Genomic DNA, 22,036 nt, shown 5'->3' on the forward strand with positions numbered 1-22,036 from the left:
CTTATTCTTCAGTGAAGCAGAGCTTCTGTTATGTGAACCTCCTCTCCAGCCTCTTACCGAATACACCTAAGATCATCCTCACCCTAGGACAGAATTAGGAAGCGCCTGAGCACAGTGGAGCCACTTATTATTATTTTTATTTATGGAATTTATATACCGCCCTATACCCGGAGGTCTCAGGGTGGTTCACAGAAAAGATCACAACATATAAAATCAGAATAAAAACAACAACCCAATAACACGCCCCCCCCCAAAAGAGCCACATTTTAAAAAGGTATAGGATGTCAATCAGATCAACCAAAGGCCTGGTTAAAAAGGAATGTTTTTGCCTGGCGCCTAAAGGTGTGTAATGAAGGCACCAGGCGAACTTCCCTGGGGAGAGCATTCCACAGACAGGGAGCCACTGCAGAGAAGGCCCCGTTCTCGTGTTGCCACCCTCTGCACCTCTCGAGGAGGGAGCACACGAAGAAGGGCCTCAGAAGATGATCTCAGGGTCCAGGTAGGTTCATATATGAAAAGGCGGTCCTTGAGGTACTGCGGTCCTGAGCAATACTCAGCTAAGGGATATTAGCTGTCAATATGAATAATCAAATAACAACATATAATTGTTCTTTGTCATAGCTACACCATACATTTAAAGCTCTCTTATGCCTTGTTAGCTGTCAGGCTTCCGCAAGAATCCTGCATGCTGACCTTGCAGACTTACAATCTGACCTTGCAGACGTAACGAATCTGAGCACCCTTAATAATTCTTACAGTTCTCCATGACTTTGAAAGTGGTATAAGAATGCTTTAAATGGTGTGGATGTGACCCTTGTATGGAAAAGTTCACATAAAAATAATAATATTTAGATTAGAACACTGTATTAACTGGAGAGCCAAATCTAAGAGCAGGGCAAAGGTGTATTCCCTTAGCAACTTTACCCACTTAATCAATAGCTGATAAAAATTGTTTGCAATGAATTTGCTTGTTTTCAATGCAAACTGATGCAAAAAATGTTGCAAGCTGAACTTAAGATGGGGAAAATGAGAAACTAAGAGAGAGATTGACATATTCCCCCATTCCTAATTGGATCTCACTAGCAAATTGATAGAGTAGAAAGAAAAAAAAACAGAGGAAGGGTTAACTTCTCCAAACCATTAAAAAACAATCTGTCATCACATCTTGTCAGCTATGGAAGAAAAGGGCAGAACTAAAAGACTGCATCTAAATGTCAAAGTGCATTTGGTATTCAGCAGAAGCGGGCTAAGTAAGATGTAGATATTTCAAAAAGGAAACATCATAGTACAAAATGAAAATGCATGCAGGAACAAAATACAGAATACTGAAAGACAGCTGTCATACTAAAGATTTATATTCACTGTGGCCTGATAAAAACTTTCACTTTTTGTGCTAAAGGCTCTAAGATGTCCCCTTCCTACTCTGATCCCTTTAAAAACCTTTTTTATCATGCCCTGAACAAAGCTTTTTACAAGTAATTAAAAAAACTTGAACGTTTTTTAAAACAGATGCAAGACAAGTCAAATTTCGCCACGAAGACAAATTCAAGCTTTACAGTGGAACTCCTTTCACAACACCAACTGCCCTATGTATTGTCTCTGATTGCACAAGCAAGGGACTCGTCTTCATTATATCAATCTTATTTTAAGGAGGGAACAGAAACCTAAAATTCTCAGACTCAAAAGGAGCTGTGGTGCTCAGCATCTTATAGTATCGGAAAAACCACACATGATCAAGCATGTATATACACACAGCTGTGGAAATACATATTCAGAGATTCACATTTCCTAAATGTGAGCAAGTTTCCTCTTTATAATGTTTCCAAATATTCGTGGGAAGAAAGGGCTCTTGCTTATAGGGTTGTGTTGTGTTCCCATCTCAATATAAAATGCCTATCATGTTTTCTTCTTCTTCAAGAAACAATGCATCTGGTGTGAAGCAAAAGTGCAACCTGATTTAGTTTATAATGTTCTCAATTTTTCCCTAACATACTTTTGCAGACACATGCACTGTGTGCCCTCTCAACTACAATACCCAGGTGGAGGTGCCCTAATGGATATAAGCCAGCAATGCCAAGGGATCCTGTGCCAGCTTAAATAACTGCATGGGGCTGTAAACTGAGTGAGACACAGGGGGTAACAAGTAGGCCTTTCTTAGCTGCCAAAAAGCAACCAGAGGATCTGACCCTGTGTGACCCATGGTATCAGTGGAAGGGCTTTGCACAGAAAGCTGGAGCCAGAGACCCTCCAAGGTTATGTCTGTATTGTTGAGACATAAATTGCCTCCCCGTAGCTTAAATATAATCATCAGGGGTTACAGAATGCTTCCTACATAGAAGTGGTGCATTTTTATAACTGCTGCCAGCTTCTCTCAATCAAGAGTGCAATTAGCATATGGACTGTAAAATTTATCTCTCCTATATAGACTCTATTTTCATAATTATCTTCCATCCCATAACGTGGCAGCAGATTTTCATTTGTAACAGCCCTGGCTTCAGACGGATAAACAAAGTTAATATAATTCAATCATGTCCACATCCACTTTACAAATATGTTCAGTAACACCACCATGCCAGCTCCAGTATCAACACTACGCAATTAAAAACTGTAGCTACAATCACGCATTGTAGGCTTTTAAATGTTTGCTTTGCTGATACACAATTTTACGTTCCATGGACGGATTTTTTTAAAAAATGCTTAGACTGTATTAACTTAGAGGAAACTTTATACATGTTTTTAGAAATAAATTCTACATTACACAGGTAGAAGGATCGTAAGAATATAGTATATTCATTTCTGATACTCCAGAACAGTAATGCAACTATCTAGTATAAAGCTATTTCTATGGACTAGTCATAAAGCAATTGTGTTAGGCTGCATCTCATTCTGAAAGCTAATTCAAATTATGCTGCAATATTAATCGCAACCCCAACTGTCTCACCAGTGAAAACCCTTAGATAATGAACTGACAACAAGAGATTACTTTTAGGAAGTATAGTCTTAGGTCTGCATTCCTTCCTATTTTGTAATCATACACATGATCCATATGACTCTGCTTTGCAAATCATAGCTAGGATACAAATCCTTAGGCGATTACTGCAATCTACACCAAGAATAAGGGCTGTTCTGGTGTAATAGCCAACCCTTGGTTTAGTGCTTGGGCTCAGATTTTGCTTCCTCCCCATTTCACTCATATGCTCCAATCTACTCCCTATTTGGACCAACTATGGTTTGCAAGTAAATCTGAATTGGCATGTTTTGTCATTTAAACTAGAATTTGAAACCCACTTCAACAATGACTTTCATTCCTAGTTTGGAGGGCAAGCTGAAACTATAGCTTTCTGGTTTGGGTGCAACAGCAAACTATGGCTTGTCCATACAAGGAAGTGAGGGAGGGAATTATACTTGATGAAGAAAGGAGAAAGGAGCTGAAGAAAGGAGAAGAAAGGAGCTGAAGGGGGTGAATAAGGCTCCAGGACAGGATCAACTGGGCATAAAATTCATAAAACTCAAATATCACATATCTTTTGGATTATAGATGCATCTGGCAAGATATTGGCATATAAGGTTAACAAACAGAAAATAGAGGTTTTAATAATTAATTCAGATGTGCAAGACAAAATTTATATAATGCAACCACATAGGTTGAATATAATAAAGTAAAATATTTAAGAGTGAGATTAATAGAAGATGTGAAGTTTAAGAAACTGATTCAGCACATAAAGTCTGACTTTAAAAGATTGGGAGGGGGGATTTAATTTATCCTGGATAGGCCGGGTAAAGAAGAAGAAGAGAAGAAGAGTTTGGATTTGATATCCCGCCTTTCACTCCCCTTCAGGAGTCTCAAAGCGGCTAACAATCTCCTTTCCCTTCCTCCCCCACAACAAACACTCTGTGAGGTGAGTGGGGCTGAGAGACTTCAAAGAAGTGTGACTGGCCCAAGGTCACCCAGCAGCTGCATGTGGAGGAGCGGAGACGCGAACCCGGTTCCCCAGATTACGTGACTACCGCTCTTAACCACTACACCACACTGGCTCCAATTAAACTCCAATTAAACTCAATTAGGATTCCAGTTGCAGATAGGTAGCCGTGTTGGTCTGCCATAGTCAAAATAAAAAAATTCCTTCCAGTAGCACCTTAAAGACCAACTAAGTTAGTTCTTGGTATGAGCTTTCGTGTGCATGCACACGAAAGCTCATACCAAGAACTAACTTAGTTGGTCTTTAAGGTGCTACTGGAAGGAATTTTTTTATTTCAATTACGATTGTTATTCTGCCAAGATTCCTGTTTCTGTTTATTGCACTACCTCTGTCAGTAGATTCAAAAGAACTAAGAAGTTGGCAGAAAATGCTGAACAGCTTTATGTGGCATGATATCCCATATAAACAGCCCAAAATTGATGTCAATACCATGCAAACCCCAGAACAGAAGGGAAGTTTGGCAACCTCTATTCTAAGTATATACTATGAGACAGCACAGTTAAGTTGGCTGAGGACTTGGTTATCCCATGATGAAGATTTACACTGTCTAGAACAATTTTTTACTGAAACACTCTTAGAAACTTGCATGTGGGCAGCATGTTTGTTGGAAATACTGGGTCAAACATGCGCATTAAGACAGAAGTAAATTTGGAAGAAAATGGCAGTAAACAAAAAAAAATTGGTCAAAAATGTGTCTGTTATTTATGGATTTGAGGGGAGAAATATAGTTAGTAGAATAAGATCGGGAAAGGAACTGTGTTGCTAAGTTCTCAGAACAACAGAATAGGATCTAGAGTCAAGGTGAGAGGAGGAAGGGAATGTCCCACTGAAGATTCCATTCAGCTTGTGCAATATTACTGATGTTAACCAGATAGCTAGCTATTGTTCCTCTGCAGTTTCATCTTTGATTAATTATTCCTAAATTCGTAAGTAAAAACTGGTTACTGATACAAGTAAAATTGCATGCTCACAAGAAGCACAAGATATGCTTCTAAAATCTGCATTACACATACCAACACACAGCACGTGATCCAGAGCCCTACAAATACAATGGTACCTCGGGTTGCAGACGCTTCAGGTTACAGACTCCGCTAACCCAGAGATAGTACCTCGGGTTAAGAACTTTGCTTCAGGATGAGAACAGAAATTGTGCAGCGGCAGCAGCAGGAGGCCCCAATAGCTAAAGTGGTGCCTCAGGTTAAGAACAGTTTCAGGTTAAGAACGGACCTCCAGAACGAATTAAGTTCTTAACCTGAGGTACCACTGTATGCACTTGAGGTTTTGCTCAAGTATGAACCAATCTCCAACTTGGAAGAAAACAGGGCATCTTCTGTATATGCAGAGTCTGCATGCGCACATATATTCAACCCACATGCACACCAAAGCCGTTTGTTTGTGATAGTTCTTTGCATTGTCATTATACATACATATTGTGCACACACACACTGTACTGTTTTGCCAAAGTATAACCATAAAATATACCAAGAACTGTCTAAGGGAAGCTGTGTTACACAGCAGGCTCTCATCTGAGGCATTTGTTGCTTGTATTCCAGAGCAAGATGCTATTTATTACTTTTCCATGTGGTAATCCACCAGACAAGAAACACATCAGGCAAGGACAAGGCAATCAGTGTCTTAGTTTACAATGTGTGAATCCCCGAAGCGAGAAAACCAATCATTAGATAAAAATAGATGCTACACTGAACCAAGAAGCTTCAAGCCGACTTTGGCCTGAATGAGCACAGATGCAAAGGCAGTGGCACAAAGGGTCTATTACAAAAAGCACACAGTCAAAAATGTCCAATGTGAAGTGAGTGCAATATGTTCTCTCATGTAAGCAGCAATCATATTAAAATGAGAAACCTTTGTTTGCAAGAAAATTCTTCTGAATATGAAAAATTGATTTGTAAGAGGTCAATAAAGGGCACGCAGTATTTTTAAAATGTGTGCCATGCCCATGAAGTATATACTATAAACAGATACAATTATTAACCCAAATAGAGCCCAGGACATGACAATTCAAATATCTAAATATGGACTGTTTGCACCAATCTTAAGAGTCAGCTTTTCATAATGTTGTTAATGGTGGAAACGCTTCAGTAGAATTTGTAGTTCTAACGTGTAGAAGATCAAGTGCAACAAATCTGAACACAATGAATCGGGGAAGGCAGTTGCGTAATAAGGACAGTTATTGCAGCCCATCAAACAACGTAAATGCATCAATTTTGTCTGTGCTAAAATACTCAGGAGGAGACTAATTCTTACGCTGACAATTGCCAAATAAATGTCAGCAGGAGTGACGAACTTGAACAAACCGATTTTGTATTGTACCCAGAAGCATAGGCTGCAGCAGGCAGCAAAACTCAGCCAAAATACTAGACAAGAAGTCAAAGGGAGGATACGATGTGTGGGGACCAGATCTTGGCATTCGAATCCTGCAGCTGTCAAACACATTTCATAAAAGGTTTCTTGTCTGCAGAACTTGCAAGATACTTAAAAAGAGGACAAATGGAAGGAAAAACAAACTGTAGCAGAATAAACTGGCATAACAAGGGCAAATATACCACTATTGCAGGACTGCTACATTCTAAGTATCATCCTCCCTACACAGAAATGTTCATTTGCAATCTGATAACTCATTGTTGCAAAAGCGAGATCCATCAATAAGATGTTTAATGCAAGATCACTGGGACAAGAGATAAGTCACTATGTATAAGACATCTGAAGGCAGCCCTGTTTAGGGAACTTTTAAATGTTTGGTGTTTTATCACATTATTATTATTATTATTATTTCTGTTGTGAGCCACCCAGAGTTGCTGGGAAAACCCAGCCAGATGGGTGTGGTATAAATAATAATAATAATAATAATAATAATAATAATAATAATAATAATAATAATAATAGTAATAGTAATAATAATAATTTCAATATATTACCCAGCCCTAGTACAGATGCAGAACAAAGACTTTAAGATGAAAAATGAATTGCATGTAACTGGGGGGAGGGGGCAGCAGCTCAGAAGAAGAACTTTGTGTAAGGTGGAAAACAGGAATAAGCACTGATACTGAAGGGACTGAGCAGCTGTGAACAGCCCATTATACCTACCACAAAAGGTATTGCTGGAGACCCCATAAGAGCCACTGCCAGATTGGGATTTAGGCATAGCACCACCTGGCAGTCAAAAGGCAACACTGCAAACTTTGGGGAAAAATAAAGAATTCAAATAGGAAGCTGCTGTTTAAGTGGCTGGAAGGACGTGCTGCAGCACCCTCCTTCCACAGGCAGCCTCAGCTGAGGCAAAAGTGTCAATTTTGTAATGCTTAAGGAACGTGGAAGGTGTTGGGTGCTCTGAAATTCTCTTGCAGAGGGGCATTCAGGGAGAAGGATGCAGGGGCTGCCCTAGTTGAGTGAGCCGTGATTCTGGTAGGTGGAGGAAGGTTGAGACGTAAGCCAAGGAGATGCATCCTCCCAGCCACCAGACTCTCTTTCCCATCAAGGGAGGATGAAAGCAGATGAAGAGGACAAGGCAACTCCCTTTTGGAGAGATTCCCAAAGAGTATGTACTGTGTCTCCATCTGAAAATGGCAGTACTTTATGAATTGGTTGAAAAACTTGAGGTCTAATACCATTCCAAGGGATCCATCTTTCTACAGATCCCTGATCCTTGAAGAACATGCTTCACTGCTGCTATATCCAGTACTGGAGTTAACAGACTTATGTCCACTGATTTCAGTGGGTATACTCAAGAGTAGGATTAATGCCAGCTATCCCCTATAGCAGTGTTTCCCAACCTTGGGCCTCCAGCTGTTTTTGAACTACAATTCCCATCATCCCTGACCACTGGTCTTGCTAGCTAGGGATGATGGGAGTTGTAGTCCAAAAACAGCTGGAGGCCCAAGGTTGGGGAACACTGCCCTATAGCATGAATAAGAGTAGCTCCTAACCTCAGCTGCTGCCTGTTGTGACATAACAAAGCATAACAAAGGAAGATCTCCGTGACAACCTAGTGCAACAACAGTGTCCATATTGGATCCAGTGTTGTCACATGATGGCAGTGGGGTCAGCTCAGCTCCTCTCTGCCCCCAGAACGATACTGCCAGTGGCAATTTCGCCTGCCCACTCTCTCAGCAGGTAGAACGTGGGCTCTGCAGTGCCAGAATGACTCTGGCATCACTCCAAAGGCAGAGGCCAGTGCCGCTAGATGTATAGACACTTTTGCCTATCCAACATCTCCACAACCTAGAGCAAAGGGGGTTTGGATTGCTCTGTAACAGGTAGGTTCCTTCTTTTGTTTTCTAAATTTCTCCCTTCGACCCTACGAAACATGGTCCAGCAGACTATAAAGGTAAAGGTAGAGGGACCCCTGACCATTAGGTCCAGTCGAGACCGACTCTGGGGTTGCGGCACTCATCTCGCTTTACTGGCCAAGAGAGCCGACGTTTGTCCTCAGACAGTTTTTCCAGGTCGTGTGACCAGCATGACTAAGCCGCTTCTGGCAAACCAGAGCAGTGCATGGAAATGCCGTTTATCTTCCCGCCGGAGTGGTACCTATTTATCTATTTGCACTTTGACGTGCTTTCAAACTGCTAGGTTGGCAGGAGCAGGGACCGAGCAACTGGAGCTCACCCCGATGCGGGGATTCAAACCTCCAACATTCTAATCGGCAAGTCCTAGGCTCTGTGGTTTAACCCATAGCGCCACCCACGTCCCCCAGCAGACTGTACAAAGGCATAAAAAGAATATGTTTCAAATATATTCCTGAAACTTCTTAATATACTTACAGACGTTTGTTCCAGGATTGGGATTATAACTTTCTAATAAATCTAAACTAAAATTAGTAATTTACATCTAATGATTAGATGCTAAAGCTGCAATCCTACTTAGGGAGTAAGCTCCATTTAAAACAGCAGGAGCTACTTGCAGTAAACATGCACAGAATTGTACTGGTAAAGCTTGCGAGAAATTTTTCATTTATTTTCACCCAAGGCATTTCTTCTTTATTATTCCTGTTGATATTTGGAATGTCAGAATGAAATTTCACTAGACCAATGAGAAGACAGAGTTCAATTAAATTAACTAACAGCCTGTGTACTCATGTGCCCTCTAGTGGGCAAGTTCCCTTATTTAATAAACGAGACATTCATTAAACACCTACTCCATAAAAGTATTTCTTAATGGCAATCAAGACGTGAGGATTAGTCACTTAATTTAGCTGACATTTTCTAAAAAACTATTTATGATGACAAATAGACTACTTTAAAATGTTAAAACAGATCAGCCTTTCAACAACAGTTCCAGAAGATGATTTTTAATTTTTTAGGGCAGTTAATTAGGCTTTCACCAAAATGCCTGAACAGTATTTTACTATTGATTTTGAACAGAGTCTTGAAGAGGAATGACAAATTATGAAGTGTTTATAGTATGCAAACCTCTCCAGCTAGAGATACTTGTTATTCTATTGTTTAGGGAAGTTTTTAATGTTTGATGTTTTATCGCTTTATTATTATTAATAATATTCTGTTGGGAGCCACCCAGAGTGGTTGGGGAAACCCAGCCACATGGGTGGGGTATAAATAACAATAAATTATTATTATTATTATTATTATTATTATTATTATTATTATTATTATTCTAACTCCCCTCAAGCAGGAACCCATATGCAACCTCGCTAAACATCCTACTAGTAAAGGACACTGTCCCAGAAAGAAATACATCCTATTCCCTCTTTCAGCGATATTTTCAGGGTTGTCCATCTAATGTGCTGATAGCCAAAATCTGGGCCGAAAACACAACCTGAATTATATTAATGGGATAGACCGAACTCTGAGACCCCAAATGGTACACAGCTATAAAGCATGGGCCTATGTCTGTGTATTTGTGGTGGATACACAAGGTAGGCAACTGCATTTACTACCTCATTACTACTGAGGGAGCACACTTGAAAATACAGAAAAGACCTCAACAGATGTTCTGGTCAATCCACCCCATGGGTAAGCAAACTAAGGCCCAGGGGCCGGATCTGGCCCAATCGCCTTCTAAATCCAGCCCACGGATGGTCCAGGAATCAGCGTGTTTTTACAGGAGTAGAATGTGTCCTTTTATTTAAAAAAGCATCTCTGGGTTATTTGTGGAGCCTGCCTGGTGTTTTTACATGAGTAGATTGTGTGCTTTTATTTAAAATGCATCTCAAGGTTATTTGTGGGGTAGGAATTCGTTCTTTTTTTCTTTTCTTCCAAAATATAGTCCAGCCCCCCACAAGGTCTGAGGGACAGTGGACCGGACCCCTGCTGAAAAAGTTTGCTGCCCCCTGCTCTGGATAATCTGAGTGTTTTTTACTATTATTGATTAATTAAAATTGTATACCACTCTTCATCTAAAGATCACCATCTAAAAATACAAAACGAGAACACAAAATGCGTAACAAAAAAACCCAAACCAAACCAATAGCCCCCGCCTCCTACCAACACATTTTAAAAGGCCAGAGATTGTTCAATCTGCCAAAGGCCTCCCTGAAGAAAGCATTGCACAAATGGGGAACCACTGGATAAAAAGGTCCATTCTTGTGTTGCCACCCTCCGGACCTCTCATGGAGGGGGCACATGAGGAAGGGCCTCAGATGGTTATTGCAGGGTTTGGGTTGGTTCATATAGGGAGGCATTGCAATCCTGAGCAGTTAAGGCTTCATAGATCAAAACCAGAACTTTGAATTGGGCCTGGAAAGTGGCAGTCAGGTCAGGATCATTTGTTATGTGCTCAAACCGTCTTGCCTCTGGAGAGCAATATGGCTGCTGAACTCTGCACCAGAGGAAGTTTCCAAACCTTCTTCAGAGGCAGCACCACATATGACATGCTGCTATAATCTAACCTTGACATTAAAGGGTAAAGGGACCCCTGACCATTAGGTCCAGTCGCAGACGACTCTGGGGTTGCGGTGCTCATCTTGCTTTACTGGCTGAGGGAGCCAGCGTACAGCTTCCAGGTCATGTGGCCAGCATGACTAAGCCACTTCTGGCGAACCAGAGCAGTGCACGGAAACGCTGCTTACCTTCCCGCCGGAGCGGTACCTATTTATCTACTTGCATTTTGACGTGCCTTTAAACTGCTAGGTTGGAGCAGAGACCGAGCAACAGGAGCTCACCCTGTCACGGGATTCGAACCGCCGACCTTCTGATCGGCAAGTCCTAGGCTCTGTGGTTTAACCCACAGCGCCACCCTCGACATTACCAGGGCACAAACAACAGAAATTAGGCTATCCTTGTCTAGATAGGGATGCACTCTGTGCCATCGAGGCCACCTGAGCCTCAAGTGACAGCAAAGGATCCAGGAGTACTCCCCCAGGCTATGAACCCAGTCCTTCAGAGGAAGTGTAACCCCATCAAAAGTATTTAAACTGCCCCCTAATCCCCCCTGCAACAGAAGCAACAGCAAGCGAAGGGTAGCCCCACTTTCATTTCAGAACACATAAAATCATGGATTCAGGGATGGCTCTTAGACATATAGGTTCAGTTAAACATATTTCATTTAATCAATAAAGGTTAGTGAAACGTTCCAGAAGAGAAAATAACAGATGTTACTCAACAGCATAAAAACTTGGTAAAATACAAGCTAGCATTATGGATCTAAAGCACACTGATGCAGAGTTGAGATACCTTTCCGATTCATAATGACCTAGGTCGTCGAGCAGGCAAGCAAAGACATGAGGCTCTCAAAAGAGGAGACTGACTTGGTGCTACAATGAAGGAATATTTATAGTATCCTAGAATTCTATAAGAGTTGGAAGGGACTGCAAGGCTCATCTATTCCAACCCTTGCAAAGCAGGGATGTTTTGCCCAACATGGGGCTCAAACCCACGACCTTGAGATTAAGTATCTCATGTTCTACCAAGCATAGGAGCCAACTCCTGTGGGCCAAGGTCCCTTCAGCCCTCCCAACAAAATATTTAAAAGGGCTGCCCCCACCCAAAAAGTTGATGGGCATTGCCGTTCAAATTGTGTGTGCATGCCGTTTCTTGTGATTGTGCAGGGCGGGGCTTACCTAGGCCCCCCAAATATTTTATTCAAGTTGGCACCCCGCTACCAACTGAACTACACTAAATTTTCCTTTGAAGAATATAGATTTATGAGACGTTGCCAAGCTTAATTGCTAACGAAGACATTTCTAAGTTTAACTGCTAACTATCACCATTATCAGAGGGAAAAGAAAACCATTCTAAATTAGAGCAGAATAGTACATTCCTCAAAATATCTGAACATATGAAATAAATCCAAGAAATCTCAGCTACAAAATAACACATATTAAGTTTCTTGGACACAGAAGCATGCCTGGGGCACATCTGACCATACTAAAAATTGTCAATTAGAAATTCCGGTGTGGTCTTGTATCTCTGGGAAAACAAGGTTGTCTGGTTAGTTGGGACCAGTTTGCAACTTACTAATCGTGTGGCTGATGACTTTGCTGCAAGTGTGGCTTATTGCTTGTAATTGATGTCTTCAAAGACAAGCTTAAAGTTTTGTGATTTTATGGCAGGAGAACAGTCATATTAGGAATAGGGGACCAAGAGCTTGGAATGCCCATATGGTCTCCATCACTTGTTAGGATGAAGAGGACACCCCAAAGAGATAACTTGTATTTCCAATGCAATAGGTTTAATTGGACTACATTGGCTTGAGGGAAATAATTAATATGCACATCAGTTATGGGGTCTGATTCATTGACTCTGGGACCAGCTAAAGCAGGCTGGGCAGAAGTATTTGCCACATTTTTACAGGAAGCCCTTCCTAACATCCAGGACAAATCATTTTGGTTACCAACTGAGCCAGTTATTTCTTATCTTGTCATAGCAGACAAGGGAAAAAACATCCCAAGCCCCATCCGAATTGAGGCAGTATTTTATATATTACCAAATCCCAATTTAGCCTTTTATTTTCCAATTAAACCTATCTATTCTGATGTTCACCCTAAATTGTATTCTTCACTTTACTAAGCATATTTTTGTAGATCTCATTTGATTCCAGCTTCACTCTCTCATTCAAGCATGGCAAACAGAAGTGAACACATTATTCACACAAAGGCTTCACTGATGCTGAATTTAGCGATATAACTGTTTCCAATGTCTTAGAATATGTAATGACAGCATCTATTTATTTATGACACAGGTGAGATGCGACCATTGCATGACAACACCGCTTCAGATACATCCCAAGGAATTTGAAGATCTAGTCTGCAGTCTTCTGCACATTGACCTTGCAAAGTCCCATTGATCCCAAGTAAGTGTGTAGAAGACTGCAAAGTTGCTTTTCTAAATTCTTTTACAGATTCTGTGCTAACTTTTGTACACAAAATGACCATATTCTTTAATCTGAAATCCTGACAACATTGTCAATTAGTGATGTTATTGGCTGGAAGAGGTAGCAAGTGATTTCAAGATGGCACGGTTTAGAGGGCTTTAAAAAGATGCATGTAAAGCTATCTCTGTAATAACAAGAGCAAACAAAATATTTATTTTAGCTTGCATTTATCACACACCTCCTAATAGCTTACTTTTATCTTATGACAGTTCCTTTGACTAGTGTTAACCTTGATCAAGCATATTATAGGGTACGCATTTTCAGCAGCTGCATGCTGTGCCGCCTTTGTATTATCCACTATACAGATTCAGCTTATTATATGCACACATTAGAAGTCTCCTGTGACTTCTTTTGAAGACCTAACTGTATAAAAAAGAGAAAGCAGCTGCATGCTGTGTCCCTTCCACAGCACCAAAAATACCTCTGAGAATTACCACCCGACTAATTTCCTCCAGTCAGAGCAGTGACGCTTTGGATTGACATTTTCTAATCAGTTGGGGGGAGGGTAAAATAAGTAAATAATTTATTTTGACAGTCTCTTCATAATGTATTGTGACAGCCCATAAGCCTATATATTCAAAAATTCCATTTCATGCATTTTGCAAAATTAATTCCAGAAATTAATTTTGTGTGTGTGTGTGTGTATTTATTCCAGAACCCTATTTAACAAAATATAATTAAAAAAAACAATTCTTTTGTATTTCAGAAGTTGCTTTGCAAAATTAGCAGACGTTTAAATTGTCCCAAAACAACAGGATTTAAAGAGAATCCCTATATAAATCATGTTGATGTCACAGTCCCTGATTACACTGAAATTAAAGTTTTGCAGCATATTTCATTAGCATACTTCCAAGCGCTACTGGTCTTTGCTTGGACTCAATTACCTCTTTAGCATGCTCAGTTCTGCAGAGGCCTGGCCTATAGCATGGCATATGCTATCACTTTAGCTCAAGTAGGGAGAAATGAAATTATGAGAAAAGGGGTAAACAACAGTCCCATGTCAACCAGGAATGGCCAAATTTGTCCATCTTGGTTTCATTCCATTTCTCATTTTTCAAATCTTAAGCTCAGTTCCTCAATTTCCACATAGCTTGGGTGTTGTTCTTTTTAAAAAAGTCCTCTTTAAGGTTCATTAACATTTCATGCATACTTCGCCTAATAAACCTTTTCACAAGCAATTCCCCCTAATAAAAGGCATATCTTAATGTTATATTCATTAATATATGCATTTTTAAACACACTTTCCCCTAATATATGAATTTTTGATACACATCATTTGGTTGAGGAAGTGTTTTATGAAATAAAAAAGTGTGCATTTCCTAACGGTGTGCATTTTAAAGGATAGCTGTGTTGCGGTGCATATATTGTTTAAGGTAACGTGAACCGGGTAGTTTTACATTAAAATGGGAACTGAATCACATTTCTCTCCCTTCCTTAATGGCAACACTAACTAGGTCATGTCCCAACACTTTGGGCATCATGTTCACCAGGGCAACATTCGGTACAGTAGGATATATTCCAAGTACAGGGTCAAAGCAGGTCACAGGGGTCTGACACACAACTGGATTTGTGCAATCGTTAGCAGATACCAAGAACACACAGCTGTGATCATGTTTCCCAAGGCCATTATGGAATTCCCCCGAGTTCTAGAATTATCTCCTGCATTATTGCAGCTCTGAACCAGAGACAGCGAAAAACAAATGAGCCCATCTCATGTTGCCCAGTCTCTTTGGGACGATAGCAGTCAATGCCCGCCCCCTTGCTTAACAGGTTTATTCCAGGCTGCAGCTGCTTGCTCCATTTGGGGGCCAGAAAGGAATTTTCTCATGTCTGGCTGCAGAAAGGCACATTTTTCGCCTCTGTAAGTTAGGATAGTATTCTCAATGGTCTTTGCACTGAACAACCATCACAACTTGGGAGGCGAGTCAGGAGAGGGCTAAGTTGAAAATGCACCTTTCTTAGCACTCTTTTTTGTCATTTTTATTTTATTTTGACAAAGTAATAATCATAAATAAATAAGAATAAAAATGTGCACCCCACCACCAAGACCATTCCATAATACAAATTCTACAAACACCCTCCATAGCTCCTCAAAATCATTTCTCCTGCATATTCCCCGTCTTACCTTAATGGCACATGTTAAGTTATCATTAATAGCTATATCCCACATCTCTTTATACCATTCTTCCATTTTCTATTCTGCTTGCCCCTTCCACTTCCTAGCTATCATAATTCGTGCAGTTGTCAATAATTTTTTTTTTTTGGGGGGGGGGGGCTTTCTTAAAACTCTTAGCAAAAAAACAGGGGCTTCCCCATAGCTAGGGAGCTGCCTCTAATTAGCAGCTGTGGAATGTAGAATGGGAATGTCCAGCGGATCTGGGCACATGCTAGAAAAGGGACCTGCTCTTAGCCTAACCATGTGTCTAGAAAAAGGGTTTCGCTGCAGTCAAAATCTTCAAGCTTGAGAATAGCACCCAAGTTGGGCTGTACACTGGATTTGGGTCAAGCACAAACCAAAACACCGTAAACTAAACATTGGCAGGATTTCAAAAAAACACTTGCAAAGTAACGAGAACTATGGTGAGAACTGAGTGTTAAGAAAATATGGAGAACATTATATGACGCAGTTGGAAAAGAATAACTATGGAAACCACGGAGGGGTGAAGGGAAGTCCAGGGATTCAGAGAATCCTATGTGTATATGATTATGATTTATTTGTGACGTTAACTGTTAAAGCTAAAAATGAATGAAATATTTTTTTTAAGCCAGGGCTGGGCAGGGGTGTATGTGGGTGTGGGTGTGTGGGTGTGTAAAGGCAGGCATCTACATCAAAAAGCAGTATGGGGTTGTTTGTAAGGCAGCTTTCAAACAGCCCCACATTGCTCTTTGACTGCTTGTCGAGGGCCTTCTAGCGGTTCCCTCTTGCGAGAAGCCAAGTTATAGGGAACCGGGCAGAGGGCCTTCTCGGTAGTGGCACCCGCCCTGTGGAACGCCCTCCCACCAGATGCCAAAGAGAAAAATAACTACCAAACTTTTAGCAGACATCTGAAGGCAGCCCTGTTTAGGGCAGCTTTTAATGTTTAATAGACTATTGTATTTTAGCGTTTTGTTGGAAGCCGCCCAGAGTGGCTGGGGAAACCCAGCCAGATGGGCTGGGTATATATAAATTATTATTATTATTATTATTATTATTATTATTATTATTATTATTATTCATGTTCCCAGCAGGAGAACACATAAGACAAAGCCGAGATGAGCAGGACTGCATTGTCCGCTCACCAGCTAGTGAGCAGAAAGTTTATTCCTGGTCTCTGCAGCACAATGGGAGGCAGGGAGGATACATCTATTTTCCCCACCCCCTCCCAACCGTAAATTCAATAAGGGTTTCAAAACTCTTGATTAAGCCCACATTTGGGGTGGTGGTGAAGAAGACGCAGTTTCTCCTTCTTCCCTCACCCCCACACTCTACGACCATACACTTGATTAGCGTATAAAACCCTAAACAAACAATAGGGCAGCCCCCCCCCAATCAATTTGGGGCCCAGATCCAGTTGGTCCCAGGTTAGGGCTGATCCAAAGTCTTGGACCCAGAGCAGATATGGGGTGTAGATAACCAAGCCATTTCTTCAGGTAAAGTTGGCGGTGGGGGAGAAAAAGTCCCGCGCCAGCCATTCATTTCTTAATTGTAAATAACGAATAAAGTGTATCCAAATTCTAAACCCCAAATCGGGTTCAACTTCTTCCTTGCCAACCGCAATTGCACTGTTGTGGTCTGCACTGAAGCGCAACAAATGATATGGAGTACCATATAATTTCCCCATTTCAATGCCCCTTCTCCTGTTTCCTCCTACACCGAACCACCACCTGCTGTCAATGCAAGCACAGCCTGCACTCCCTCTCCTGTGGCCTTCTTCTGCCTATTAATACATGGCAGATAATGTGGATTGAGCCTTAGCCGAGAGGAACGAACTGTTTCAATAGTGCAGTAATTGGCCTTCCTCCTGGATTGTGACAAATGAAATGTTTATATTCAACTAACCAGGCAATAACTGCATACATTGAAATTGTCAAGGCACTTACACCAGAGACAAAGCCAATTAAGTCAATGAAATCTAAACAAGATTAGTAGGTCAGGCCTTAAAATTTCAATTAAACTTTCCACTGATAGTATTGGGGCAACTAAGAAAACCTAGTTATTGGGAATGGCTCTGGAAAGCTAATTCCCAGATACTTTGTGACAGGCCCCAGATCTCCTGCCCCTTTCCTTCTCCCTTAAAAAAAAACCAAAACCAAAGTTTTTGCTTTACTTTGCTTACAGGTACAGGGTAATAACCCAGCCACTCACCATCTTAATTTGCCCAGGCATATCTATCCATATAATTTATCCTATGCCAGTTTTATTCAAATTTGTGTCATGGGCCTATGCCCAATCCCTGAGGGTCAAAGGTAATGACTGTTTAAAGGAAAGGTGAGCAAGGGCTCATCAACACTTCCGCCTGTCATGTGCTTTCTGGGAACGGATCTGAGCTGTTTTCCATTTGCCCCACCACTTTCCCCAGGAAAATCTGCTCTTCAGCGCTGAATTGGGAGAAAAGGTCAGCCCACAGAAATCACATTGAAATTTGCTCTGAGTCAGGGACAAAAGATTGGGTTTTCCCCTGGGAAAATGGCAGGTCAAGTAGAAGTCTTCATGCAGTGTTTCACAATCAGGGGCCATATTTATTTTTATTTATATTATTTTTTAAATTTCTATACCGCTTTATATTTTTAAGAAAAATCTCAAAGCGGTTTACAGCATATTAAATCAATAAAACATAAACAAACCAATGTGAAGAAAGTTAAATATAAAGTATATAAAGTCAAAGCAACATAACAGAAAACTAAAATATTATCTTAAAGATTTCAAAATAAAACATTACAAAGGAGGTCAACTACTGATATGGCCCCCTGGGGACCCCAGGATATTCCATGGGGCCCCCAGGTGAAAATGGAGTAAATGGGGGGCCACAGCATGAGGCTGTGAGGGCCACAGAGGGAAGTAAGAAGTGAAGGGGGAAAACTTTTTTAAAAATCCTGATTGGCTGGCTATCCGCTTCGCCAATCACAAGCGGGTAAGGGAGCGGTTCACCAGGGACTAGCGCTCCTTTTTGCCACGTGCATTTTCTTGGGAGCACTCCTGGTTTGCTTCTGTTGGGAAAGAATGATCACCAAGGCTTCCGTTTTGACCAGTAGAGCCTGTGAGCTAGAACCCCATGGTCAGGTAAGCGTGATGCCCTAGCTCTGCAAGGCATGGGGTGAAATCCACCCCAGCGCCCAGCCGAGTGGAGTCGTCTGGTGCTGCTGACTTGCATCTAGTAAATAACTGTCTACTCAGAAGAAAGCCACACTGAGTTCAGTGGGCCTTACTCCCAGGTAAAGGTGGGTGGGACTATAGTAAAACACTAGGCAGCCAGGGCTCCTCTGGATGACAAGATCTTTTTGCACTAGGCCAGTGAGGACCACTTGCTATTTAAAATTCTCCCATATATATAGAACTCCCTGTGCGCCTTTTGGACTGTATCTGTAGGTTTCCCCCTCTGTGTCAAATAACTGGGGTCAAGTAAGTGTTGTTTACTTTTTATAATACATGGAAGATGGATCTTCCTTGGGACGTTCTGGGCTCTCCTTCCTTGGAGGTTTCTAAGAAGAGGTTTTGTAATGGAAGCTTTAGCTGAGTTTTCTAAGTTGCAGGGGGCGGCACTAGAATATGACCCTTGGGGTTCCTTCCAGCTCTGTGATTCTAGGTTGCTATCTTTTTCTGCTTCAATTTCATTATGCTCCTATCATTTTATGCAATTGTATTGTGTATAAATTATAAAAAATATAAAAAGCATGTTCTGTTTACAAACAAAGCATTTAAATAGCTACCTTTTCTACAGGTAAGATGGCATGGGGGGGACATAGGCATAGCCAGGATTTTTGTTGGGGGGCGGCTTTTGTTAGGGGGGCAGAACCTCAGATTTGTATTTTTTTGTTTATTTTTACTTATTTGGTGGGGCAGCTGCCCACCCCTGGCTATGCCCATGGGTGGGGGGGAACACAGGAAGGAAACGAGGTCAGAAGCAGGCCACGGTCGGAAAAAGGTTGGGAAAAGCTGCTTTAATGCATTATTTTTAAAGAGATAATACTACAAAGGCAAATACTTTCCATTAATTGTATTAATTCACCACAAGATGGCAGTGTACAAAACGCTGAATGAATACGAAGCATAATTTATCTTTTGAAGATTTTATCATTGAATACTAGGTTTCGAACCGCCAACCTTCTGATCGGCAAGCCCTAGGCTCTGTGGTTTAGACCGCAGTGCCCCCCATGTCCCACTGGGGGGGGGAAAATAGTAGAGTACTGCAAAATCTTCTTGTTATAGTCTGTAAGATCCAAAGATAAATGGGGGGGGGGTGCTGTTAACTAATTTTCATCATTTCCAATGATACTAAGTTCAGAGAGAAAGAAACCCAAACCAACCAGCCACAACATGCTTACAACTAAACTCCATCTGTTTTCCCTTCAGCGTATATCAATTTGCAGAACTTCACTTTCCAAACAAACCCCAGGTAATTTGTCTTAGATGTTTCAAATCTAAACAGAAATCTTATTTCAGATTTGCTGACTTATGAACCAATACCTTTTCTGTTGCTCCAGTTAATAATCTTCATTGAAAATTCAGATGGAAAACAGTGAGCTGGTTATCATACAATGTCAAACTACTGGTTTGGCAAGACATGAGTAATCTGTGGGCTCATGCACTCCATGCTCACCTTCATTGTTCCGTTTCCCTTCCTGATGTCCAGGTATACAGTTAATCATAATTTGAAGCTATACCCAAACCAGAAAAAAGCTGTGATTTCCCCCTAATCAGGAATTCGGAAAGAATTAGCAGAGAAGGAGGGAGCATGCAAGCCGACAGCATATTACCAAACCGTTTTGTATGTGAACAGTGGCAAGGACTATTTATAGTGTTCAGATGCTATTTAGAAAGCTTTCAGTTGGGCTGTAAAGAAATTATCATAGCCAAAGATGGGGGTTTTTTAGACCAAAAGAATTTAAAATTTCTAATTCTTGTCCAGCATGGAGGCAAACATACAGAGAGATTTTGTGTTTTATGTTGTGTGAAAATGAGCTATTAGAGCTTTAAATAAACTCCTTAGTAGAAAATATGTGTTAATGTAAACCACCATGGACTTTGATTAACCTCCTGAAGCATTTTGAATTAATTATGCCTGATAATTCTTTTTCACATGTATGTACCACTGAACCAAGTCACTGCTTGATTTTCATAAGCTGCACTTTACCATCTGTGAGCTTAGCATGCAAGCAGAGATGCGTTTTACTTATTTGGTTCTGAAAACAAATACAAGTATCTGAATAAAATAGCCAATGAGCAGCTTTACTCATTAGTTCTCAAATGATTCTGGGTTTTCAAACTTCTTTCAGAGAATGAAGCAAGTCAGTCAGAGGCTTACCAGATGTCTGCATTTTGGTGTAGCCAAAAATGCTATGGGAAACCCAGAAATCCTCTACTTCAGAGATAAGAGGGTTGTAGATATCTCAGCCAGCTAATTTGTTGCCTTCAAGATGCTGGCAACTATTGCCGCAAATTTTCTAATATACTCATAACAAATCCAGCCTATGGATTGTATCTGGTACCTCAAGGGTCTTTTGTGGCCCCTCTCAAAACTTGGCTTTAAAATATATTAATTTAAAATAGCCTTTCTTTACAATAATTGACTACTCCCACGGGCCCCCTCCCCTGCTGCAATGACTTGATGAAAAGTTTGTTGGTGACCCTCAAAAGATTCCACAATGTGTGTGTGTCTATAAGTGCTTCCCCTTTCCTCACTATGATGCCAAAGCTTTTTCATACCTACAAGCACCCCACAAACTCCCCTTTTAATTTTTCTTAAATTACTGTTTCCGTAAGTCTCTCTTGCGACAGTGTGGTGCCAAAATGTTTATTTTGCCTCCAAAGCAAAATAATTTCAAAGCAAAAGCAATTTATTCTTTAAAATATTATTTTACAGAATTTAATAATGAACATTGATTAAGAAACGATTGAAAACAGCGCAGAATAATTGACAGGAAAGTACAATGGTACCTCGGGTTAAGTACTTAATTCGTTCCAGAGGTCCGTTCTTAACCTGAAACTGTTCTTAACCTGAAGCACCACTTTAGCTAATGGGGCCTCCCACTGCCACCGCGCCGCCGGATCACGATTTCTGTTCTCATCCTGAAGCAAAGTTCTTAACCCGAGGTACTATTTCTGGGTTAGCGGAGTCTGTAACCTGAAGCGTATGTAACCCGAGGTACCACTGTATTTTGGAAGGAAGTCTTGAGAATCATCTCATCTCACAGGCCTTGTCCACACCTCACATTAAGCCGTGAAAATCTGACCACGTATGATGGCATTTCTGCAGGTAGATTATCTCAAAATACCACAAAGTGGCAGGAGAGCTGGGCAACTTGAAGCAGGACGCAAGTTCTGGACTTTTCATCCCACCTGCTGCTTCCCATCCCGAGAACTACTTTGCTTTCAGCTGGACTCCAAAGCTAGAATACGTCTGGCCACAACAATTGGTCAAGACAACTGTTTTGCAAAAACCGCTTTCCAATGCATAGATCTGCCCCAGTAGCATGCAGCTAGCTCCTTTGTGTGTGCCCCCTCTGCAACT

At 41.0% G+C, this 22,036-nt stretch overlaps 1 protein-coding gene and 1 long non-coding RNA gene across 7 annotated transcripts in view; one reads left to right on the forward strand and one right to left on the reverse strand.

The window, feature by feature from the left end:
• ANO10 (anoctamin 10) overlaps window positions 1–22,036 on the reverse strand; it is a 94,220-nt gene that overhangs the window by 47,504 nt on the left and 24,680 nt on the right. The gene's annotated exons all lie outside the window — the stretch shown is intronic.
• Window positions 8,018–22,036, forward strand: part of LOC308570227 — a 29,213-nt gene continuing 15,194 nt past the window's right edge. For all 3 annotated transcript variants that reach the window (XR_014001004.1, XR_014001005.1, XR_014001006.1), the window contains exons 1-3: window positions 8,018–8,254; window positions 13,137–13,247; window positions 19,879–19,921. This is a non-coding gene — a long non-coding RNA (uncharacterized lncRNA). The remainder of the gene's footprint in view (window positions 8,255–13,136; window positions 13,248–19,878; window positions 19,922–22,036) is intronic.

The sequence above is a fragment of the Podarcis bocagei genome (genome assembly GCF_964188305.1).
Source record: "Podarcis bocagei genome assembly, chromosome: 12".
NCBI lineage: Eukaryota > Metazoa > Chordata > Lepidosauria > Squamata > Lacertidae > Podarcis > Podarcis bocagei.